The sequence below is a fragment of the Herpailurus yagouaroundi genome, unplaced genomic scaffold (assembly GCF_014898765.1).
Source record: "Herpailurus yagouaroundi ecotype Mexico unplaced genomic scaffold, PumYag 196, whole genome shotgun sequence".
Classification (NCBI taxonomy): domain Eukaryota; kingdom Metazoa; phylum Chordata; class Mammalia; order Carnivora; family Felidae; genus Herpailurus; species Herpailurus yagouaroundi.
In genome coordinates, this window is record NW_024412427.1 from 23666774 (window position 1) to 23693670 (window position 26897).

Genomic DNA, 26897 nt, shown 5'->3' on the forward strand with positions numbered 1-26897 from the left:
TGGCCATAGCAATGTATATGTCTCCTGAGGCAAGGGAAATAAAAGCAAAATTAAACTATTGGAACTATATCAAAATAAAAACCTTCTGCACAGCAAAGGAAACAATCAACAAAACTGAAAGATAACCTACTGAATGGGATAAGATATTTCCAAGTGGCATATCCAGTAAAGGGTTAGTATCCAAAATGTATAAAATACTGATAAAAATGAACACCCCAAACACAAATAATCCAACTAAAAAATGGGCAGAAGACATGAGCAGATATTTTTCCAAAGAAGATTTACATTTGGCCAACAGACCCATGAAAAGATGCTCAGCATCACTCATCATCAGGGAGATGCAGATCAAAATTACAATGAAATATGGCCTCACACCTGTCAGAATGGCTAAAATCAAAACCACAAGCAGCACAACAGTATGGAGGTTCCTCAAAAAATTATAGATAAGACTACTCTATGATCCAGTAATCACATTACTAGGTATTTACCCCCAAGATAGAGAAACACTAACTTAAAGGGGTATCTGCACCCCTATGTTTATTGCAGCATTATTTACAAAATAAGGAAGCAGCCCAAGTGTCCATTGATAGTTGAATGGATAAAGAAGATGTGGTATATTTACAATGGGATATTATTCAGCCATAAAAAGGAATGAAATTTTGTCATTTGCAACAACACAGATGGAGATAGAAAGGATATTGCTAAGTGAAATAAGTCAGAGTAAGACAAATGCAATGTAATTTTACTCACACATAGAATTAAAGAAACAAAACAAAAGAGCAAAGGGAAAAAAAGCCAAACCAAGAAACAGTCTTGACTCTGGAGTGCTGATGGTTACCAGAGGGAAATAGAGAAAGTACCCAAATAAGCAGTATAAATCCAAGATGCTAAATTATGCCCCTATTCAAATTACAATATTGGTATTTAAGTTCTTTTTCTCTTCGAAAATATGTTTTTGACAATAGTTTGTAATGACAGCAGAGTCTCTTATGTGTCAGAGACCATACCGTAAAAAACCAGAGAAAGTGACACTCAATTTAGGATATCTTTCAATGTAATTGTCCCAGTGCCAACCTGGTAGATTTAAGCTAAGTTACTTTGGAAAGTAGTCCCAGGCATGACTATAGTCAGGAAATCATTCTACAATTTGTAAATATTGCTGTAAGGCAAAATGTGGAAGTGGGAATAAATTGAATTTAAAGACACAATCATGCCTTGTGTGTGTGTATAAGGGAGGGAGACAGAATGAGAGGGGGAGAGAGAGAGAGAGAAGCTTGCTCTGATCCACAGAGCACACAAGAGGAAGTCTTCTGATTTTCAGAATAGACCAGAGGCAGAATGAAATCTAAATCTGGCAAGCTACTTTCTACACTGTCTCCATCTGATGAGTTTGCAAATCTCCAGTGGAAAAAAATCCCTCTATGATTCCATTCATATAGCTTTAGGGCATCATGTCTATAAGCACTGTAATTGTTTGACCTTCATGAACAAAGGGGTGGTTTTAATTCTTTGCAAAGCTGTAGTTTGTGCAGCTGTGGACACTCCTTCAACATTTTGGGAGAAGGTACTGAACATATTTAAAATAACACAAGATTCTTATTCACTTTCTCGGTCGGCCAAAGTTGGTGGTTTCCTAAATGCTATATGAAACCACATGAGATTTCTCCTGGTGGTCTAAAAAACTGGTGTTCCTTCAAATATGATACTTTTTACATATTCACTTATTCTGTATTTTGGAGGCAGAAAGTTAAATTCATAAAAAATAATTTTACTTTGTTTAAAATGAGAAATTCATAATTTTTACATAAGCAACTGAATAAGAGGCATATAAATCCATATTCATTTAGAAAACAAATTACTAATTGTAGGTGAACAGCATTTTGTTACATGTCATTCAGTTTTAGAATTTCTGCTCACTTTTTTTATATTCCTGGTGAAGCTCAGACACCTGAGATTACACCATGAAACCTACACTTAAATGAGGCAAAAACATTTAACATAGCTAGGGAATTCAAACAAGAGGTGCTTTAAAAATTTCTGCTGAGGCTATTCCCTACTTTGGGGTATAAGGAAAATTTGACATTTCACCAGTTATCGCAGAAGGACTCTAAAGTGGAAATCCAAGTAAACTGGTACCATAGCTCTAGTCCATCACTGTGATAATTTTATACCTATTCATGGATTGGTAATCAGGACAGCCAGTAGCTCCCTGCCCTTTAACCTGGTTTGGTGTTTTTATAAAACAGACAAACATAATAAGGCTTGGCTCTTGCCTATCAAGTCCTTTTTTCCATTGTACTTTATCCTAGGAAGAGTAGCTGGCTTCAAAGATTTAATTTTTCCAGATCTCTCTAGCTGATGCTTTCAGTCCTCCTCCTGCATCCTTGGCCCTTACATTTCAGTATACATGCTGGAATCCCAAATTACAGAGACTGCACCTTGGCCAGAGGACTTGCTCTGAAGCTTGATTTGCCTGTGCAAGAGGGAAACTGGAAGTACTTGGGAATGAGTATTCCCCTGGAGCAGCCTTCAACCAATGACTGATGGGAGTTAGTGTTCAATATGCCAGCTCCTGCTACCTTTGAGGAAGCTAATCCTAAAGCACGTGTTCTACACTGTCTCCCAGAGTTCTCCAGTTAGAACTGAGCCCCAGTTGTCCACAATCACTTGCTTGATAAAGCATCCTTATTGGCTGCCTTGCATTGCTAGTCTCACTGTTCCTCACTCCTCTATCAGTGCTTCCTGAAATCTCCTCTGGTACAATTTACTTTTAAATATTTGTCTCAGAGCCCTCTTCTGGGGGAGTTCTGGAGAATTTTTAATAGAAACAGCTTCAACCTGACTTCCCTCCAACCCCCCAAATAACTAAGTCACCTCCTATCTCCTGTTATTGAAGGTCTAAATCTCTACTTTGGGGCATATTTTCTAGGCTTTTGTTTGGGGCATACCATTACTTTGGAAAATCTGCCAGAAAACAAAATATACATAGAACATCTTCCAGCATATGTGTGTGTGTGTGTGTTTGTGTGTGTGTGTGTAATTACACTCACCTGAACTTCGTTGTGCTTAATGAGCACTTGCTTCATACTGAAACTCTGGTCAGCAGCCAGCTGAAGCCTGGCTCATATAGTCCTTAGAGCTGTGCAGTTCAGCAGGTCTGAAAAATGAAGTTCAGTCTTGAAATTAAAATGTTGCAAGGATAATTTCTGACATTAAGCTTTTCAGATAATTGGCCTGCATAGAATAAAAAGATCATTCATCTTCTATCTTTCCTTTTACTCTAAGCAATGTAAGGACTTAAGCAAATTAAGTTTAATGCAGTTTACAGAGGCCCAAGTCAGTGTTCACCAAATAAAAATCACTTGTGAAACTTTCTTAAAATATTTTTTTTTTCTAAATTCCATCTTGAGTCTACAGAATCAGAACTTCTGGAATTGAGGAATTTACCTTTTACAATCCCCCTCTAAAATAATGTGTATAAGCTCTCAAACATTGGCTTGGTGCTGGATAAGTTTTGTGTTTTGTTTTTGTTTTTTTCACTTTTCCTTTCTTCTAATCTCATAGTTAAGTTGAATCAGATTGCCCCATTCTTTTGACAATCTAAAGGAAACATATTTTCATGTACACCCTGAAGAACAGTATTTACTTAAGCCTAGGCTTAACACAAAATAATAAACTTAATAATATGTCCAAATTCCTATAATAAAAATGAAACAATAAATGCATAGAAATATGAGGAAGAAATTACACCCATTAAATGCATCTAGCCTGATGAGTGATAGGATGGCTGCCTATTCAAGCTGGAAATTTTACACATGATCGAGGCTTTATTTAGTCTAATGGAATGTGCTTCCTGAATTTGGCTGTGACTAAGCCAGAGCACAATAGCAAGTATTATGTGATTGGCCTGAGCTCATTCCCATCTCTAAGTCACTGTGATTCAGTCTTGACTGCCTCTTTCTCTCAGGTAGCCCATAACCCTGCTGTTCCTCTCGGGTTTAAAAATTTATTCAGGATATTATAGAAACAGACTTGTCAGCCTTTATGCAACATGGGTTCATCTTTGTAGTCTTTTCTCTTAAAACTTCAGAAATCATTGTGAAGGTTTAGCCTTGTTCTACAGTGCAAGAAAGACAAGCTCAGTGATCTGTGGAAACAAAATTCACAGCAAATGTTACCAGTGGCCAAGATTTATGAGCCTGTCTCACTGCTAGATAATCACATGGGTGGACTAGTGCCATACTTATTGCACCAGCCAAGTAGAGATAACCCGAAAATAGTTTTTTTGGGAGAATTTAATATTTGAAATTTCCAAGAACGATATTATTCTTAGAAGTTTGAGAACACTGATACATATCCTTACATTTGTCTTTAAATTAAGAGAGGTAGGGGTGTACCAAACTCCTATTTGGAATTTGTGGCTTCTGAACATTCTTAATCCAAACTTTTCCTTTTCTCATATGTTTCTTAGCCACTGAGCATAAACCCATAAATGATAGCATCAGATGTTCATAATGTCCATATAACCCAGAAAAATTTTGTTATTCCATAGTCACCTTGGGTTGTCCATGCAAGCGTCCATGCTGATACTTAAATCTCAAACTGTTTTGACAGTCTGAATTGAGCACATGGGAGACCTTGATTTTAGGGGATATGTACTCCAGTCCCAAACAATCTCTCAAGGGTGATACATTTTTCATGTAGGTGTTTAAAGTTATGATTGGCCAGAGGTGTTGAGAAGTGGCCATCTACTGTAGCCCTTCAAGCTTCCCAGGAAAGTGGCAAACTTCCTTGCTTTTGTAACATTCTCAAGCTCAGGTCAGGTCTTGCCTTTCTAAGACCTCTCTTTATGTACTGTGTCTGTGTGCTGTCACCACACAGTAAGGAGATATTTGACCCTTATCATCAATCAAAGAAAATCCCATGTTTCTCTTGTCATTTTCTTCAGAGATTCAGTGTTTACTCATTCTGGACCACTGGCCTATGAATTCTAGGAAGTGTGCAGTTATCAGATAGTAATCTAGAATTCATACTGACCAGAAAAGACATAGTTTATTACAACTTAAACCACATCTCAAGTTTCCCCTCCTCTAGAGTCTAGAGTGAAGGCACGATATCTTCAGGCAATATCCCTGATAGAAACATTAGATGCTCATTCTGGATCTCCAGCAATATAATCCCAAGCATGTCAGCCTTGCTGACAGCATTTTTTGCATTCTTTACATTACGGAACTTATATGGTTAGTCCAGGCTGACTTCCATCTATTTCCTACTTGTGGTCCTGGACCTTTTCCACTTCATTGCCACATTACTAAGTTAAGGGTAAGAGAAGGAAGACTCCTTCCTCTAGTATGGCAGTGTTATCATATTGATCAGGTCCCTGACAGATTTGATGACTTAATTTCATTTAAATTCTTTTAGTATAGCCACTCACATTTGACTCATGTTTCCATTTCTTAGGGTCACTCGTTGTGAATGTAGGTTAGGTTCTCTTAGAGACAGTTCTAGAGATTATATAAGTAAAACTATACAGTTGAACACATCAAATATTTCCTTACTGCTTAAAATCCTTGGACTAAGCTCAGTTCCTCCTGAATCTAGATAGGGCAGCAAAAATGGGGAAGGATACCAACTGACTGAAAAAAACCCACGCACCAAGCAACCAATTTGCTGAAAGCCAACTTGCCTGCCATATGCATATGCACATTGATCATTTGAGAAATCTTGGGCTCTTAAGGTGAGAAGTTATTTTTGTTTTATCTAGTATCATCTGTGAATTGCTACCAAATCTAGGTAATTTCGTTGTACTTTTTTACAAAGTATAATAGTAATATTTATTACTTATTATATCATTATTCATATCATCACTTGTTTTTTACTAATTTGCCATTGTGATGTGATCTGTATATCATAAAAAATAAAGAGAAAATACATACATACATACATACATGCATACAAGAAATGGTAAGGAAAAGTCAGTGTTCCAAAGTGAAGAATAGGATACTATAGAATAACACATCACATACCACACACACACACCATTTTAAATCCAAGTCACTGACTTTCTACATATTTTTAATAGACACAGTTGAATGCAGATTTGGTATGGTACATTTTGGATTTATGACCTCTTATTTACTATTTTATATGCAGATGGAAGGTTGTATCAGTCAGCATTGCTGAGGTAACAAATACTCCCCATAATTCAGTGGCTTACAATCATAGACATTTTTATGCCTTGCTCGTATTTTATGTCAGCTGATTTGATATTGCTCTCCTCTGTCTTCTCACTCTGGAACCAAGGCTGAAGGAGAAGACCTTTTCAGCTGTGCCATGCTCAGAGAAAGTAAAGAAAATTAAAGCCGACCTTATAGCCTAATACTTCTGTTTATACATTATGAAATTTTACATTCCATTGAAGAAAGCAAGTCATATAACTAGGTCCCACATCAAGAAGTCAGGAAAGTGTATTTAGCTTTGGAAGAAACTGCGAAAGTTGTATCACTTTGCATCACATCACCAATGAATGAGAGTTCTGTTCGCTTCAGAATCTTGCCAGCATTCAAATAAATGTGTAGTGCTATCTCATTGTTATTTTTATTTACATTTTCCTGGTTGTCATTTTCATAATCTATCACATTCTACATAGCAATTGTTAATAAAAGTAATTTTTGATGAATGTATAATTTGAATGAATGGTCTTTTTGCAAGATAGTGTTTCAGTAGGCTTTCAGCAAATGGGCTATTCATCATGTGGCTGTTGACTAATTGAATCTGGGGAATATCTAAGGCCATAGGAGTCATATTTATGTTGCTTACTTTCACGTCATCAGCACCAGACACATATTAGGTGTTCAATAAATATTCCTTCTATGAAAGAATGGATAAGCTTAAATTCATCTCTACTCATCTCAGAGACAAGCCCTCTGAGAAAGAAAGTAGCCTTTTCTTTCTTTTTAAAATCTTATTCTCAATTCTCAACAGAAAGGTAGCCTTACATATTCCTTGTTCTCTCCATGGATACTATCGGCTCCCCTTTTTAAATCTGTAGCTCCGTAACATTTTGGAAAAGAAATATTTTGCCCCCAATTTTTTTTGAGCCCAATGAAAATACCAAATAATGTGACAAGAGACCCAGAATGGCATAGAAATGCTTCAGAACACTGCTCTGTTTCTTAGGTCTTTTTCTTTTATTCATGCTCCCCTGTTTCCCAGCCCTTGATGGCAACATTTGGAAAAATTGAAATGCTTGCCTAATCCCTACCCTCTTTTAGCCTCTTCAGCAGGTATCACAGCAATAGTTAACACTGATGTATAGGCTTATGTCCGGAAGTCTACATGAGAAATGAGTGACTCTAGCAAAGTTAACTGGGTTGCTAAAAACAAGGGAGAGAGACCTTTAGTTTTCAGATATAATCCTTGCTATTTTTTTTTTCTGTATGCATAAAAAGACAAATACCCCACATGTATTTTCTTGCTTTTCTGGTTGTTCAAGCCTAAAAATACATACTTCTAACATAAAATGAATTTTACCATTTATCCATGTGCACAACTGACTCAAATGTTTTTACTGAAGAAAATCATTAATTTGCTTTGTAAACTACTATTAAACTTGATTAAGAAGTCAGGTTTCAATTGTCATTTTAATAATTGCCCATTTTTAATTAAGGGTTTGAACCAGCTCGGCCTAAAGTGACTGCATTATCCACACAAGTGGAAGTATTTTTTAAGAAACAAACAACATAGGGGTGCTTGGGTGGCTCAGTTGGTTAAGCTTCCAACTTTGCTTCAGTCTGTGGGTTCAAGCCCCGTATCGGGCTCTGTGCTGACAGCTCTGAGCCTGGAGCCTGCTTCATTTTGTGTGTCTCTTTTTTTTTCCCCCCCCCCCCCCCCCCGCCCCCGCACCTTGCACTCTGTCTCTCTCTCTCTCTCTCAAAAATAAACATTTAAAAAAATTAAAAATAAAAAACAAACCATGTCAACAACAAAAACAATTATAAATGAGTGTGTTAAGCTCTGGAGGGAAGAAACTATTTTGATTAATTCTTCTCTGTGCAAAAATCTGTTAATTCTTCATAATAAAACTGTTTAGGTTTCCACCACTGTGGAATTACATGGAAACTCAAATGCTAAGCCATACTAGTACACTGGTCTTCATGAAGAATCCAGGGCACCTTCCTGGTCTTTCTCTTACCAGCTGAGAGTTGGAGGACAAGACTCACTCCCTCAATATCAGTTTCTCAATTTACAAATGAGAATGAAAGTGCTAGTTTCTTGGAGAGCTGAAATATGTTATTTTTATGGTGGAAAAACAATATGGCGGGGGGAGAGGGTTTCCCATTGTTTACTGATGACTGAGTATATAAGTAGAATATTCAGTCTGCTAGCTAATAATACAGACAACTCGGGGTAGCCTGAATCTAATAAACTCTGGCAGAGTATTTAACCAATATATTGTAGTTGGACTAAGGGAGACTGTAAATCCTTTAGTCTGAGGCTCAATGCAATCATGCTTACTGTGGTTCTGTGAATTTGCCTGCTGCCCTGGGAGAGTGATAATCAGTATTGCCCAGACCTATCCATCTAACATTAAATCCACCTATTTGACCAGTCATGCTAAGGCCATATCAGTCACTGGAAACTGTATTCTTAGACTGTGTTATTTCATTTGCTCTTTTAAAAAATCAGCATTTTCTATTATGCTAAATATCCCATTGGCTCCACAAAGCAATGTTTTATTTCAGGTGGAGGAAATATGTCCACCCAACTCTAGAGGACATTCTAATTATTTTTTTCCTTTAAATTTTAGGGGGGGGGAGTCGATTGTTTTATTATAACCAATTATTCAGCCCCCTCTTGTAGGAGAATCATAAATCTCTTATGTGTTGCCATGTGAACTTCAGGGACTTCCCTTGGAGGAACGACTTCCCTGGCTCAGTGATACCACTCTGCCTGTGTGACTTGCTTTCATCAGTGGAATGTGAGCGAAGTAACACATACCATGTCTGAAGTTTTGAGTCATGTACGATTCAACCGTCTTCATTTTCTTCTGCAATGAGAAAGATATGTAGCAAGGAAAGGCTGCTTCTTCTCCTTAGGTTCTGGGTTGAAGAATGTATGTGGAGCAGGGTCACAGTTAATGTGCAGCTACCACAACCTAAATATAAAATAAACAGGAAATAAAAATTTACAAACTTTTGTTGCTGGATTTCAGAAGCTGTTGGTTATTGCAGCATAATGTGGTAAATACTATCTTATATATCTGTAAGGATTCTGAACATAGTGGGAAAAAAAATCATCTCAGGAACTTACAATAGCCCAAATCCTCCCCAAGCCAAATTTCTTTTTCTTTTTATTACAAACATACAAGACATTTCCATTTCATGGAGCTTGCTCCTTTAAAATCTAGTACTTATGACACACAAACTGAGACTTTATTTTTATATATACCTTTTCTGTCTCGTATTTCATGCCAGGTGCTTACAAATATATTCCAAGTCTTCAAAATAAGAGTATAATGAGAAATTATCCTTGGATTCTGAGAAGGAAATCGGGGCTCAGAGGTTCACATTATATAGGCCACAAAGACACAGTATTTCAACCAATGCCATAGCCCCTATCCATGCACATTTTTAAAAATCACTTCTTAATCATCCTTCAAATTAAATATTTTTGAAAAAGCAGTTAGAATTGGTTAGAGAGAGATGTGATTCAACAGAGAAGACATAGTTACTCAACCAAAGTCCTCCCATGTCTTCCCCAGAGCTCCACTTGAGGGATAAATTGATCCTTAATGGTTTTTCTGTGACAGCCTCCTGGTAGTGTACTACTCTTCTCTACTTACCTTAGACATTGAATATTTTCTATGTTCCAGTGTAACTATGCAGATTTTAAGAACATGAATTAGATAACTACAGACAAAAATTTTAGCAGGATGGGATTTCCATTTAATATTTTCATTTCTGTTGCTTCTACTAACAAAAGTACTCATATTTTTTGGTAGATAAATTGAAAAATGCATAAAACCTTTAAAAATAAAATGAAAACATGCCATGATCCATTTCTCCAAATGTCACTTATATATCAACTAAAAACTGACATACACTTGGGGCGCCTGGGTGACTCAGTCAGTTGAGCATGCGACCCTTAATTTCAGCTCAGGTTATTATCCCAGGATTGTGGGATTGAGCCCTGCATCAGGCTCTGTGCTGAGCATGGAGCCTGCTTAGACTGATATTCTCTATCTCTATCTCTCCCCTCACCCCTCTCCCCCACTCGTGCTCTCTCTCCCTAAAATAAAACATAAAAAAACCTTTTTGACATACACCTAACAGTGATGCTACAGGTTTAAATTGACAGACTCATTTACTAAGTCATTTATTTAGCAGCTGCTATGTACTTGACTGAGCCTTTGGATATAGTGAACCCCATAGATAAGGATCTACACTTATATCACTTACATTCTATATGGAAGACAGACAGTGAACTGGTTTTTTAAAAAAAAGGACAATCAAAACTGTTAAATACTGGGATATAGGCTATAAAGAAAGTCATCAAGGCTAAGAAGATGGAGATGCCTACTTTGGGTAAAGTGGACAGTTGGAGAAGTAATAATTAAGTTGTAACTTAAAGGATGAAGGTAAGCCAGCCAAGCAAAGAACTAGGAAAAAATTACCTTAGAGAGAAGAGTGAGGAAAAAGTGTGGAGCCAGGAAAGGACAGGATCAGAAAGAAGGCCAGTGTGCTGAATGAACAAGGGTGAGATTGATCAGAGGTGGTGAAGAGATGGAGGAGAAAGTAGAATCTGTCTCAGGTAGAACCTTGAAGAATTCAATTAGAAGTGTGGATTATTTTTCAGAGAAAAGGACAGCCATCATAGTGATTTCATGACTAATGATTTAGCAAGCTCACTTCAGATTTTGTACAGCAAAATGCACTGAGAGAAGGGAGATGTAGACACTTCTAATTTGCCTAACATACTGTCAGTATTGATGACACAATTTCCATTCTGGGCGCTGGAAGTGTTCGAGGGACAGATACGTAGAGATATGAACTGTGAGATCCAAATGGTAAGCACTGGCTTGAGACATAAATTTGAAGAACCGATAATTTAAATCAGGGGTTAGCACACTACTGCATGTGGGCCAGATGTAGCCACTGTCTGTTTTGCATGGCCCCACCAGCTATGAATGCTTTCACAGACTTAAATTGTTGGGAAAAAAATCAACACAAGAAGAATATTTTAAGACACATGAAATTATAGGAAACTCAATTTGTAGTGTCCATAAATAAAGCTTTATTGGAACACAGCCACATTGATTCGTTGATGTATTATCTATGGCTGCTTTCATGCTATGACCGCAGAGTTGAGTAATTGTGACAGAGACCATATGGCCTGCAAAACCAAAAACATATACTATCTGGCTATTTACAGAAAATGTTTGCCTACCACTAATTTAGATATCAAACCTATGGGATTGGATGGTAGAAATCCTAGAAAGTTTTGCTTTGCCTTTGCATCCAGCTACCCAGATGTCCTAGAAGAATGTGGGAACCTGGAGAGAGGACCATCTATTCATTTGCCTGCTGTGAGTTCCACTTGTGGACTCTCTAAGGATGAAATAACATCAGAAGGGAATGATGAATTAGAAGAGCCAGACAGAGTTCCTGCATTGCAAGCTCCAAATTAACTGTACAGTGAACAGATTTGCAAAGTTAAAAAAAAAACACATGGGAAAAGGGCCTTCTGTTTATTTTTTCTCCTTATTAATTCACCACAACCACCATCAAGTGTCCCAGTTTTTGTCTGGGAAGAGAGGCTGGCAGGACCAGTGATCAAAAAGCAGCTGGAAAACCCCAAGAAATTATGGAATCCTCATAAAAGAATCAAAGGACAATGTTTTTTAAACCACTTGAAAAACTGAAGAGTCCATTCTGGTTATGTTATTGTGTTTTTCGTGATGTGTTAACAACTGTAATGAAGGACATGAGCAGTTGTGGACTGGAGTGGAATGTTGGCAATGAAATTCCAGGCTCCTAAATGACAGGATTCACAGGATTTTTTAGGGAAGCCCATGTTTAACGTGAAAATAATGCCCATGATGTATCTTAAGAATGCAGACAAATAATTATTTAGTAAAATTTCAAACAAATGAATGTTTATAATAAAGTACAAAACATATTACTTATTAAATACATTTATAATTATATTTTACTTGATATACACAAATTATATTTATTATGTAGTTTCTGTCTATGTCAGAAACAATGATAACATCTCTTTCTGGAGAGGTTTAACTAATAGAAGAGAGAAAAAAGGAGGTTTCAGTTACTTACTTCAGAATTCAAGCTTGAGAGTGAATGTCAAGGAAACCACTGAATCATTAAAAACAAACAAGCAAACAAAAAAGCCAAAATACCTCTTTACTTCAATACATCCACCAGGCATTTGAGTATAGGTAGTATTAGTGTTTTTGAAATATTGACTGTGACGTAAGAAGGTTAGAAGATGCCACATCCATTCATATTTTTTTCTAGAATTTTACTGCTTCTAATTATGGCGAACCAGCCTCATTCTACCAGTCATTCCTGCTTATGATGACATGTCAGCTTTTCATTTCCTGGTCACTTAAGTTAGCCATCTCTTTACTTACCTCTGATATTGCCAAAAACTACAGTGAGCAAAAACATTATCCCAGCCATTATATGTTGAACTATTATTATTAAAAAAATGGTATTTATGTATAAATAGTTCCAGGTGTAGAACTAAGTGTGTATATTAAACTTTTTGGAAACTTCCTTCCAGAAAATTTTATCATTAAGACAGACTCATAAAATTATTTTGTCATAATACATGTCACAATGTAATATCTGCTTATTTGTGCATATGTGCACATATTCATACACACATCAGCCACTGTAAATTTCTTAAGGCAGTTTGTGGACTGGCAGTTTGTAGACTGGGAATTTATTTATTAAATAAATAAATTTATTTAATAAATTATTCAATAAACGTTGGAAGAAAGGAATGGAAATACATGCATACATATATGGTAGTTTTGACCTAGACGAATTTAACATTCTAGTATTCATAACCATGTCATATTCTATTTAGAGGGCACCAGAACCTTGCATATGCCAAGTACCCAATAAATGGTGACTTAATGTGGAATAAAATCAGTACTGACATTTTTCTTTCAATCCTGAAGGGTATAGCATAACTTTCAATAAATACTAGGTTCTTTTCAGATGAAAATAATAGCATTTTATTAGTTTACAAAGTGCTCTTACACCCAATTTTTCATTTAATCATTATTGCCCCACAAACTAGATATTCCCACTTATATTTTAAGATCAGAGAATTCAGCACAGAGAAGTTATAGGACTTGCACAGGCTCATCACAAAATAAGTCACCATGTTAGAATCAAACCAAATCTTGGTCTCTTTGCACCATAAAATTTCTGTGTAGCCTTGATAAGGCAAAAGTCTCTCATTTACAAGCAGGGATGCTAATGGACAATTTGTATATAGTCACCATTTTAGATCAGCATTTATGGTATCTACACTTACAACCACCTCCTTTTTTATTTGTATGTTTAAGAGCTGGGTATTTGTCTTATAAAAATTCACTGAGGGGCGCCTGGGTGGCTCAGTCGGTTAAGTGTCCGACTTCGGCTCAGGTCATGATCTCACAGTCTGTGGGTTCGAGCCCCACATCAGGCTCTGTGCTGACAGCTCAGAGCCTGGAGCCTGCTTCTGATTCTGTGTCTCCCTCTCTCTCTGCCCCTCCCCCGTTCATGCTCTGTCTCTCTCTGTCGCAAAAATAAATAAAAACATTAAAAAAAAATTAAAAAAAAAATTCACTGAAATGAAAAACGTCTTCTGCACTGTATCTCAAATGATGTCAGGCTTAGATTCTTCGCTCTGCTGCCTCCTTAAGTCTTTGATGCAAACTCAAAGAAGTTCCCAAGTCCCAAAATGTCTCAAGTCACATCTTTACCCTTCCCATCTTGTGTAGAATTTGTCTGTAACATCAACTTATTCCACTGAAAGTTTTAATAAATTATTGTTTGCATTCATAATTTCATGCTTCCGTCATTTATCCTCATTTATTCTTCTCATGAGCTCCTTTAAAAAAATCTAGTTTAATTAGTTAAGAGATGATTTTTTTTCCATTTTGGTTTTAGTGTTTTGTTTCTGTCTGTTTTGTCTTTTTTGATATCACATTTCAGTGTTAGTCCTGTACAAATTTAAGTTTAAAAGGCATATGTGTACAAATATATAACCCCATACTTCTAAAGTTACAATTAACAAAAAGACTTTTAGGAAGAAGGTATAAAATGTCTTGATAAACTGAAGAAGGCTGTTTTGAGGGGTTTGAAGACCTACATTTGAGACCTCTGCAATGGCACACTTTGTATCAATTTCTTTTGACCCAAGCCAAGTCACCTAGCATGGCTCCACCACAGTTTCTTTATCCTAAACTTATGGGCATGATGAACTTTTCTATTCGAGTGTCTTTAAGGGTCTGGAGAGGATGGACAGAAGCACAATTTGAATGCTGGGGCACTTTATAATCGCCAGGTAGCATTATGTATGCAAACATAAAAATAGATCATTAAATGTCATCAAAGAGAAAAGCAAATGTCCAGGGTTTATCTCTGATCCACTGTTGCCAGAGAAAGAGGCTCTTTGTCCCTTTAAGAGCTCTCAGATGCATTTCCAATTACATCCTAAAAGCCTTCCTGGTTGTGTAGCTTAGATGCATCCGGTAGCACAGCCGTGTTCCGATCTTCCTGGCAGATGTCATAATTTACTGTCACCCTCATGCAGGAATGCAGTGCAAGGGGCCCCACACTGGCTCTGTGATCCATTGCCTGACAAGTCCCGGGTGTCAACCTTAGGCAGGCCCAGCGGAGGTGAAACGCCATTTACCTGATAGTGCCTGTGATAAAGTGGGCAATTAGATGCACTTGGAAAATCCTGGCTGGAAACTGGCTGGCATTTAAGAAACATTACAGCCAAGTCAGGCTTCATAAAAGTTAATGGGGAAAAATTAAGTCTTTCAAGATCTACCTTGGTCTCTAAGGAAGTTAGGAACACAGGATTCTATAGCTTTATCTCTTTTTGTGTCTCCCTCACCTTCCCACTCTATTTCCCCCAGACAGGGAGGGTAATATATTCTCTTTGGAGATGGGAGTAAAGGGAAGAGAAGTGAGAGTTAAGGTTTCAAGTTTTTGATCTCAGAACCATGGTATTTATTTACTCTTCAATTCCTTCTTCTTTCCTAGCCACAGTCACTGTGCTAGTATTAATCTGGCACATTAGCCTACATTTTGTCTCTCATGGAGTTTCTTGAGTTTGGTGCTAGCTTGAGAGTGTGATTTGTTTGACATGTATTCAATGCCCCCCTCTTCATTTCCTCCTAACTGGATAGCTTCAGCTTGTCAATGATTAATGAGTCTGGAAGGTGAGTGACAGTTATCTTAAGGGCTCTCAAAAGTTCATTTCAAGAGACTAGCCAAAATCTCCTGCTGCATTAACTACAGTTAGATTTCCTGTTGATAACAGCCCATGGAAAATAACTGCTTGCCCCCAAAGCTGCCATGAACAAAACTCTGTTTATCAGCCAACATTGTGCATGTTCTCTCTATTGCCCTGTGCATTTGCCATTTCCCTTCAGGCTGATAAACATTTTACCTATGAGAAGTAGGAAGTACATCATGAATCTGGTCCAACACTAGGCCTCATTTAGAGTGGACCTTTCTGAAATTGAAAAGTCAGGAATGATCTGGAAAATGTGCTTACAGACAGTGGAACAGGAAAACAATTCCCTCCCCAAGGCTAGTTCCTCCTCTGTTGGGTGGAAAAGGTGGGAGGAAGGGACAGGGTGTTCTCTGTGTGATTGGAATTCCCCTCTAGAGTCATAGGGAATGAGCAAGCCTTTGGTTTTCATTTTTTTATAGTTTATTTTGCACCTAGAATAATACACTTACAGAGAGGAGACAGAGGTGTCCACATGAAGTTTTTTCCTTTCTAAATAATGATGAGCTCTACACCAAGCTGAGGACTATTAAAGAATGCCAATGTCTGGATGGTGGGGTCTATCTGGCTTCTGGCCTGATTATAAGGATACCAGAAGGACATCCAGGGTGTACCCTGATGCCAGCCACTTCACTGGAGTAGGGAAAGAATGACTGGGTCTGTTCCCCAAAGTCTTGAAAGGACATCTGGGATTCTGGGTCAATATAGTCACAGTCTCTTTAATAAATAAATAGGCTTGTTATAGGTTGTTGGAGGTTCAGGAGCAGGGAACCTAAGAGGAAAGCAAATGCTTCTAGACCCCAGAAGAGTTCTGGAGACTGAGATGATAAAAGTGCCCTTCACCCATATATACATTGGTTCCTCATGTTATTCTGTGGTGTTGCCAGAATAGATCCAAGTTACATTTTCCTTATGATACCATTTCACTGGGCTTGAAGCCCACTCAACATCTTTGGAGAATACACTTGAATGAGGGGCTGTAAGATAGTGTTAAAGGAAGTAACGTGTGTGTGTGTGTGTGTGTGTGTGTGTGTGTGTGTGTATAATACTCCCCAGAAAACTTAAATTTTTGAAAACTCTGTTTATACATACATACAGCATGTTTAGTTAAATGCAGAATCAGAGTTTTCAAAAATCCAGGTACCCTGGGGAGCATTCCTACCTTCAAGGATAGGCACTACAGAGAACCAGAGATGTTCCCCACTCTGTGCCACAAGAGCTCCAGGGTTGCTCTGGTAAACTGTAATCAAAACCCAATTCTTTACCTCTCCCTCTATGTACACTGTTTGAAGCTCTCCCTTTCAAGAGATGGGGTCTATATCCCTACCCCTCGATTCCGTCCCCGTTACTTGCCTGGGCCAGTTGTGGATTATGTTGTGTGCGTTCTGTCTATACCCTAAGTGACTTGTATGTTTTCTCTTGCTCACTCAGTGTTCCCTCTATCACGGCCATGAGACAACATGCCTTGAATAACCTGCTGGAAGTTGGGACAGGAGGGACAGAGACATGTTACCCAGTTGTCCTAAATGAGACCATTTTAAATCAGCCAAAAGCTAACTGACCTCCAGAAATGTAAATGGGCCCATCTGAGCCTAGCCTCAATAAATCTTACTGTTTTGAGTCAGAGTTTGGGGGTGGTTTGTTATACAGCATGATTGTAGCAATAAATAGCTGATATAGTTGCCCTCTGTTTAATATTCTATTTCCTTGTCTCTGTTCTTTGGTTACCCATTCAGATCTTTCCTAGTGAGCAAGTCCGATGTCCCCTTTTACCTTACATTGTTGCTTTACGTTCTGCTTTACATTTATTCTCTCTTTCCCCATACCTACCCTCTTCTCATCAGAACTTCTTTTCCCTATAGTATTTTAAATCAACACTAGACAACCATAGCAGTAGCAGGAAAATTTTCTGAGTTCTTCACAAGCATCTTCCCTATTTTGGGTTTTGTCATTTAAGAAAAAGAAACAAAAACAAAAAATAAACAAATCTATGCCATGTGAGGTGATACTTGGTGCTATGGAGAAAAATTAAGCAGCATAAGCCAATTATTGAGTGTTGAGGGGAAGAGGACTAGGCAAGGCACAAACACTGCTGTTTCAGAAGATTCATTAGACAAGGCTTCTCTGAGAAGCAGACACTTGAACAAATTATGGGTGAATTTTTCTAGACCATACTGAAAAGGTATGAGGGACACAAAGACATTATTTCCCCAGTTATCCACTTCAAGGATAGATAGGCAGACTTACGAAAAGCCACCATGGCCTACCAGTGAAGTGCTATTTGTCCACAGTCACTGTGGGAAGGAAACAGCATTTTAGGGCCTGCAGTCCTTCACATGCTTAATCCTTCTGATATCAGACCTACAACAAGCACCTGTTGGCTCTGTAGTACACAGGTGTGGATGCTCCTATCTACCTACACTGCCATAAGGAAATCATGTGACTCTGGCAAAGTCATTTATTTTCTCTGAGCTGGATTTTTTCTCACTTGTCAAGTAGGGGGTTGAATTAGATGTAAAGAAACCAGCTGGTCTAACATCCCATAGTTTTATGAGATTATACAGTTGGTGCTGAATTAGCCTTTGCAGGAAAAAGAAGAAATAATAATGATAATAATATTGCCCTTCACATAGTCACTTATAATCTTCTCGAATTTTTCAGCAAGATTAAAGAGTAAGAAAGGATAATGCAAGGTGGTGGTACAAAACAATGCACATTGTAGGATCCTGAACAATACCTTTTCTCTCCCCTACCAAGTCCTCCTACCCTCTGCCCAAATCCGGAAGTAGCTAGTCTGCTTTTTTCATGAACTATCCTAAATCTACAGGGCTTTGATCTTTTGGGTATCCACCAAGTCCCACTTTGAAAGGATGGTGTAGGATTTGGACATCAAAGTTGCTACACTGTTCCTCAGTTTGGGCTCTGGAGTATCCCTGAATGATAGGAACACACTGCTAGTGGTAATTTGGGATGGTAGAGCACCCACACTGATCCTTCACTCATTCTCCGCCAATCAGGGTCTCACTGGAATATGCCTGTGGTCGAGAAAAATCATGGCAAACCTTGGCTTGTGGACGTGCAACAAAATGGTACTCTGATGTTTGTAGAGAGGGGTAGGTTGCCATCTCTTTAAACCTCCTAGAGTGACAGAACTCTTAACATAGATGCTGACTATACAGATGGCAAGAACATCACAAGCTTAGTAAAGGTTCACATGATGTATAAGCAGAGAGGAGGGCTGGTTGGCAAGGAGGAATAAGGCCAGGAAGGGGAAGAATGCCTAAGCCAGAAAGAGGCCAGCTTCTAGAGGAAATGTTGGTAGCCAAAACCCGCCTGCTTGGGTCTGGCTCAGCATACTCCCTCAATTCTTGACGTCAGTGCTGTCAAGGTTAGAGCATGCTGAAGGGCTGGAACTGCACCGAAAAACCAGGGAGGGAGAGGAAGTGGGACTGCAGCAGCCAGGGAGGGGCACTGGGTCTTCCTGCATGACTATTTTCACATGGTGAGGACAAGGGAATGAGGAAACATAATTTTTCAAAGAAAAATTGTTAAAAGAAACAAACATAACCATCAACACACATGTACACACACACACACACACACACACACACACACACACACAGAGAACAGAGTATTGACTGCAAGGAATATAGGATACTGTTTTCATCCCATTGCCAAAAAGGCTGGTTCCTTCTAGCTCTTGACTACTCACTGTATTTTCATTGTTTCTCTTTTTATTATCCTGAAATTATTTATAAGCTGTTAATCACTTTCCACAATTTCATATCGTGCAGTGGTTACAAATGGGAGTCCTGCAGTCGGACATCCTGAAAGCACACCCAGGTTCCACCACTTCCTAATTTTGGTCTAGGTACTTCATATTCCTTAACTTTGTCATCTATAAAATGGAAATAATAACAACTTAGAGCTCATAAAATTGTCACGAGGATTATATAAGATAATGCATGTAAAGCACATAGAAAATCAATGTCTTATTATAAATTTTTTTCAACTCAAATAAAATTGAGCATTTTCTAGATATCTACTAACATGCAAGAAAAAAATGGACAGAGATTTGGAGATATTTAAAAAGGTATATGTAAAAGCAATTCCTTATTTTAAAACATAGCTAAGGAGGAAGGCTTGCCCATGTAAAAAATCTAAGACAAATATTAAAAAATGACAAACATAATCAAGCAGAAATATTGATTCAATAGAGGGGTAATAGGTGGATTCTTTTTCAGAATGTATTAACAAGAAAACATAATTTGTTGAAAACATATTTTAAGGGAGAAAAGAGAATCCCCACATTTGTTGATTTAGATAGCACTTTAGACAGTGTTGTAATTTAGCTCAATCTTTTATTATAGGAATCTTTTTTATAATCTTTCTTAAAGCCTATCAGTGAGTGATTTTCTCATGGGCTTCACAGTTCATTCACTCACAAAGCAGCGATCTATTCCACTGCTAAACAACTATAAAAGTAAAGATGTGCAAAAAACCACCTGGAGAAGTATTTATGGCAAGAAGACAAGAGACTAATAATGTTAACTTATGAAGAACATAATTGTAGTACTTCTGTTTCTAATATGAGGTTAGGTTATACTCATATCAGTCTTTCTGCTGAATACAATAAAAATTATGGATAAAATATTTAAAGATCATTTTTATGAAGTGTGAAAGAACTGATAGAACATAGTAAAGATTTACAAGGCCAAAATTGTAGGAAAAAGATGTAACTCAAGAGATAGGCAAAAAGCAAAGTTTGATTTTACACTGAAGGCAGTTGCCAAAACTGACAAATGTCAACTTTCATTTTGAGAAATTTAGCCTTGGAGGAAAGGAGAGGAGAGAAATCAAACCCAGAGCTCTTGTAGGTTGTGCAATCATCAAATTCAGTTGGGACTCTGAGGAATGCAGCATCAGAAAATGGTAAGGCAAAAATAAGGTGGCTCTTGCATGGATTTGCCAACAGATTTGCAATTACTGGGTATTCCCTTATGAAAAAAGAAAAAAAAAACCACCACACACACACACACACACACACACACACGAGATTAAGCTCATTAAAGTAGTACTAGCCTTCATAATAACAATAAGCAGATGGAAGAAGTAATGCAAACCCTGACTAGAGAAAGATATCATTATCATAGGCTTCAAAATACTTCTATAAAAATAAATTTCAAGTAAAATGAGAATACAAAGTCAAAGATTTCTAAGCATCCAAGGAAACTAAAAATCAGGAGCAAGAACTGGCAGGAAATTAAAAATAAAAATAGAAAGAAAAATGACAAAAATGTTACTGGAATTACTGGAAAAATTATAAAACAATTACATTTGCTTGATTAAAGAAGTAAGTTTGAAAATATCCGCAAGAAATAAGAAGTGATGCAGCATATTTTTAAAATTAACATTCCTAGAATTTAAAAATCTGATAAATATTTATAAGTTTAAAGTATGGATTTAAAAACAGATTAGATATAATCCAGGAGATAATGAGAATTAGAAGAAACTTTTGAAGAAATTATCCAGGATGGAGCATGAAGAGACAGCAGATGAAATACAGAAAGGAAGCCAAGAGGCAAGGCAGACATTGAGAAGGTCTACTGTTGGAGTTGTTGAAGTTAAGAAATGAATGAGGGTATGAAAGAGCAGTAATATTTGAATAGGTGATAACTAGGAATTTCCAGAACTACTGACATTTCTATTTTAGAGATTAGAGAAGCCTAGCATATCTTTAGTAAGGTAAATAAAATGTTATTTACATATAATCATGACAAAGGGGGAAAAAGTCCTGGAATAAACAACAGAAAAGCAGATTTTAAAAAAGGACTGACAGATGAGTTCATAGTAGCAATGAAAACTAATAAGCAATGGAATGATGTCTTTAATGTGCTTAAGAAGGTAACTGTTAACCTGAAAATCTATACCCTATATAAATATCTTTCATATGAAGAAGGAATTAAGATAATTTTCAGACAAGCAAAAATTCAGAACATTTGCCACTAGCAAACCCACAGTAAAGGAACTATTAACAAATGTTCTGAAAGCAGAAGCAAGTTGAATCCAGAGAAATCTAAAGTGCATGAGGTAATGAAGAGCAGAGAACATAATGAATATGTGGGTAAATTTAACAAAATATACAAAAAAAACAGTAATTAGACATAGTAATAATTTATTAAATGTTAAATTAAATTAAAATGAAAGATTAACTTGGAATGGATAAAAGGGAAATAAAATATTTTAAGGGCCTTGTATTTTTTAGAAGTTAATAGAAATTTTGATTAATTTTATACTTAGGTGACTATTCATATTTTAATCTCTAGGGTATCATTTCTATATGACTATCAGGAAAAATTAGAATAAAAAATAAACCAAAATATTACAAGCAGGGAAAGAAACAAAGCAGAACAAGTAGGAAAGAAAGAATATTAAGATGGTACATTTTAGATTAGTAATTATTTAAATGTAAACAGATTGATTAAACAGTCAAAAGTAAGGAGCATTAACTTGGATTAAAGGAAATCCCAATGAAATCTGGCTTAGCATAATTCCTGGAGAAGAGGCATTAATATCATAGTTTATGAGGATGGTATTCCTAAAGTTGTACAGTGCACATCTGTATGTGGTCCTGGATCCAAGAATAGAATAGATGAAAGTGAAAGTATGAAAAATATACACATTAAGTGAATAAGAAACAAAAGATAGTTGGTGTAACTATTTTAATATTAAATAACAGATTCAAGGCAAAAGACATAGTTAGAGAACACTTCATAACAAGTTCAACTTCTAGGAAGATGTAATTATTTTACATATCCATGTACCTGATGATGAAGATTCAAAATATATAAATCAGAAATTAATGGAACCACAAGAAGACATAGACAAGAGAACTGAAGAAAGATCCAATAGGAGACTTCAACACAACTCTCAGGAACTGGAAGATCAAGCCACCCCAAAATAGCTACTCATATCTCTAAGTAGCTGATAGAACTACAGGCAGAAAAAAAATCAGTAAAGTATAGAGGCTGAAAATTAATGAACTAGGCATTTATTACAAGGAGCTAATAAAGTTTCACAAAGCAAAATAAAGCAATAAAAGTGATAAGAACATGATAGAGAAGATCAACATTACTGAAATTTGGTTTCTTTAAAAGACAAAATTTAAAAACATCTGACAAATTAATGGAAAAATTAAAAGAGAAAAAAGGAAAGAAGGTACCAATAACCAACATCATGAAGGGGTAAGGAAACATTGCACAAATAATATAGATACACTGTTAAGACATTATGAACACATGTCAATGAAATAGAAATTATAAATAAAATTCTTAAGAAAAAAATGTAACTTATACGTAAAATCTCTCAAGAAATATAAAACCTTATGTATTTCACAACTTGTATATACTCTTAATGGAAACTGAGAGTGGTTTAAATTTTAGAAGCAATTGTGAAATGTCTTTAAAATGTTCATACACTTTTATCTACTAGTCTCAATTCTTCGAAACTTGCCTAAGAAATTGTGCCTAAATGCACAACAATTGTGCCTAAATGTTTGTGGCACAAACATATTCCAGAGTTATTTATACAAAAATGAAAGGACTGAACCAAATATAATATGAAACTACTGTTGAACATTTAAGGCAATAGAGTCAAGTGAGCCAAAAATTCATGTTTTTTCCACTTATTTTTCCATTTATTTTTTATTTGAACATACATTATAAATGTCCAGCCACAGAGGCATTAGGTCAATAAATTATGGTGTCATAGAATGGAATACAATGAAGTTTTTAGAAATGATTGTGCTGAGGTAAATGTACTGAAATGAAAAATGCTTTACAATACCTTGTTATAATATGGATTTTTAAAAAGGATGGGGAGAGCTTGTAAAACACATACAGTGTGCTGCCATTTGGAAAAATATATGCTCCTGTGTATGGAGAGAGACAGATTTCTATAAATATAGAATGAAATCTAAGCAGATAAATAAAAAAAAAATTTGGGGGTGGTAGGATCATAGGTAATTTTTACTTTTCTCTTTGGCTAAAGCAAATCACAAGGCCAGCCTAGATTCAAAGGGTAGGGAAACAGATCCCATCTTCTGACTGGAGGAAAAGGTGTGGATCAAAATGGTAATAGAGAATTGAAGCCTCTTTTCTAATCCTCAGGAATAAACTTCAGCAGGCGGTAGCATTACTCTTGGAAGTTATATAAGGGAGTTTAAACACTGATAAAATAAATGGTCCCCACCATGAATCTATTTACCATTGAGAGGCTTTATACCTTAAATCCTGAGATCTGGCTCCTAATGAGATTTTAAGATGATCAACACGTTGACAGCTAATTTTTTTTAATTATTAAAATGGTATGAGTCTCTCAACATTAATTTTTAATGAAGTCAGTTGTAGTCACCAATCCTTCATTACTCAGAGTTAGTGCCAATCAACTCTTTGGTTCACTACAATAATCACATTTTCAATTCTGTTCCTTTAAATAATTGAATAATATCATAACATTCTGTAACACTTTATAATCTCCTGATATATATTCCTCTATCAACTGAGTTTTAAAAGGAAATTCTAAGTGAAATGGGCTGTTGATATGGTGACCTTAAATCCAGATACATGTGTCAGGCTCTGGGCTGATGGCTCAGAGCCTGGGGCCTGTTTCCGATTCTGTGTCTCCCTCTGTCTCTGCCCCTCCCCCGTTCATGCTCTGTCTCTCTCTGTCTCAAAAATAAATAAACATTAAAAAAAAAATAAAAAAAAAATCCAGATACATGAAAAGTTCTTGATATGTGGCTTATAGTCATTGCTCACTGATGCTAATTTTAAACAAAGCTCTGACAGTCACTAGAATCCTGTATCTAAAGATAGGATATATAAGAAAGAAGAAGAGATTTGAGTCCCTGAATCTGCAGTGTCAGAATTAGATGCACAATTTTGAATTTAAAGGTATGGTATTTGTTGTTATATAGAACTGAGATATTTTGCAGAAGAAAGAAATATTCTTTTATTCATTTGATATTTGTCAGTTACAGTGTTTTTTTATATTCTTGCATCAGCTTGTTAGGGTCAACTTCAAGGACCTAAGTTTTATATGCATTGTGCCTTATACACAATTATTGTCCAAAGGAATCACGGTTGCATCTAGAATTGCCTGGGGTAGTTAGGAAAAAAAATCAGCATGAGTTATAGGCTCTAGTCTAGAACAAAAAAGTCAGAATCTTGGGAGTGGGGCTTAGGCAGTGATGTCTTTAAAAAGCTATTTCAATGAGTCTTCATGTGCAGCCCTGGGTTGAAAACTACTGATTTAGGCAGTTGGGAAAACCTGAAGGTCCTAGACAGTTGACCGACCTCAGCACTGATGAATTGGGGCCTTTGATACCCTTAGATAGACAGGAAATTATTTTGAAGAGCTTCACCCTTTTGTATAAGTTCTCTTGATTGTATTAGAGGGAAATATAAGACCAATAGGGGAAAAGGGACAAGATCAGGATAAGCTGACAAGGCACAACATCCCAGTAAATCAGGTCAGGGTTCAGAGAGAAACCCAGCTTTATAGGGAAGCAAGATTAATAAGAGCAAGACCAAGAATTATTTGCTGTGATGCTTAAAACAGAGCTTCCTATTTCAGTGGGCAGAATTATTGCCACTCTGGGGAATCACAAGCACAAATCCATCTATTATCAATGCAACCCAGTTCTAAGTTCCACTGGATTTGGGGCTGATACTACTGGTAAATCTTATTTATCAGTCCTACAGTAACAATTACTTTTTAAGCCATATTGCTTTTGAAATTGCAGTGCATTTTTAGTCAATGGATACACTTAACATAGCGTTTTTTTATTATTATTACTAAATTGATGGTCTATCTTAAAATTCATGACATCCTAGATTCAGGAACACATGGTGTTTCCAGGGTTCTCTAGACTAGCTCAGGAACTGGACCATGGGCGAGAACTGACATTAGAGTTAGCTGTGAAGACTTGGGGTCATTGAAAGGAAAAGCAGACCAGAACTGAAATTATAGATCTTCACACAATCAAGGTGTTGAAGACAACTGCTTCTGGTTCTCAAAAGCTTATGCTCTACTATGGGAAACAGTCTAAGAACATGATATACCATGAGAATGTTGTCTAGCAAATGTAAGTGGTTGATTCATGAGACAACTTTTCCAAATGCTCACACCCTCTGTTGGTAGTAGGCAGTCAATATGTCTCTGCCCCATCACAGAGTTTTGCTTATGGCTTTCAAAGTAACTTGGAAGGTGTGGAAAGTGGTGGAGTTTCACTGTCAAGTTCTATAGAACACACTATATGCTCTAAAGCTCTAAAAATTTAGAGGATTGAGATTGAAAAGAACTATGGAGGACTAATGAGTTGGAGTTGGGGCTTAAAGAATTTCAATAGGTTACAACAGGGCTTTTCAAGGGCTAATAAATGTGAAAATCTTGAGGGGGGGAAAGAGCAAGGTGCATTCCTGGCACAGTGCGTTGTCTGGAACACTTCCCGATTCAGCCCAGGAAGTCCTTATTTGGTTAATCCAGGGTTAATTTGCAAAAGCAAACATCTCTTCAAATGGTTGAAAATGTGACTATATGCTTCTCTCTGCTTTTCCTTCCTGACACAGAATTGGAGCCTAAGCCTCCCTGAGAATTTTCGATTCATGCCAACGTATCTTAAGTATAGAGGCTCATTTCTCATCTTGAAAATCTTGTGCCAGAAAAGAACTCCCACTGGCTTCCAGAGCATTTCTGGCACAAACAAACCCCGGAGGGCACAGAGCAGGATGAGCAGAAGGAGAACTGTGCATGTCTCCCCAAAGCCTGACAGGGCAGAGAGAAGGCTCTGGTGCTATTCCCCTCAGGGGGAAGAATCCCACACACTAAGTATAATTTCCAGGCAAGTCAAGTAATGGGGCAAAATTAAATTGGACTCTCCTTCTGTCTTAAATCTAATTAATCTTCCCCTGCCATGCACTCACTCCACTAAAATATGGCACTAAAATTCCAGCACTTTAGTTTGCAGCTAAACTTTAGTTTCCAGCAGCTTTTTGTAAGCAGCAGTAATCTGATCTTCTAGCTCATGAAATCCTAATATGGGGCTGACTTAGAAAAGGGAAAATATTGGTCCTCAGCAAATGTGTACTGAGAGTTTCAGATGCCAAGAACTAGTATCCCAGGAATAGAATAATAATATTATCATTATGGTCATCATTATTAAGGTTGTACTGAGACTAAGAAATCATCCATTGTGTTAGTTGTTAGTGGAATTACATTCTCCATGTACACACTTAAATATTTCCTGGGAATGATTTGTAGAAACAGCATTGCTTAAAGCAGTCTATAACTGT

At 36.9% G+C, this 26897-nt stretch overlaps 1 long non-coding RNA gene across 1 annotated transcript in view; it reads right to left on the reverse strand.

Moving 5' to 3' along the window:
• Positions 1 to 9361, reverse strand: part of LOC121012496 (uncharacterized) — a 58435-nt gene extending 49074 nt beyond the window's left edge. Inside the window, exons 1-2 of the long non-coding RNA XR_005782139.1 lie at positions 9001 to 9361; positions 3051 to 3157 (exon numbers count right to left, since the gene is read on the reverse strand). This is a non-coding gene — a long non-coding RNA (uncharacterized LOC121012496). The remainder of the gene's footprint in view (positions 1 to 3050; positions 3158 to 9000) is intronic.
• Between the last annotated feature and the right edge of the window lie 17536 nt (positions 9362 to 26897).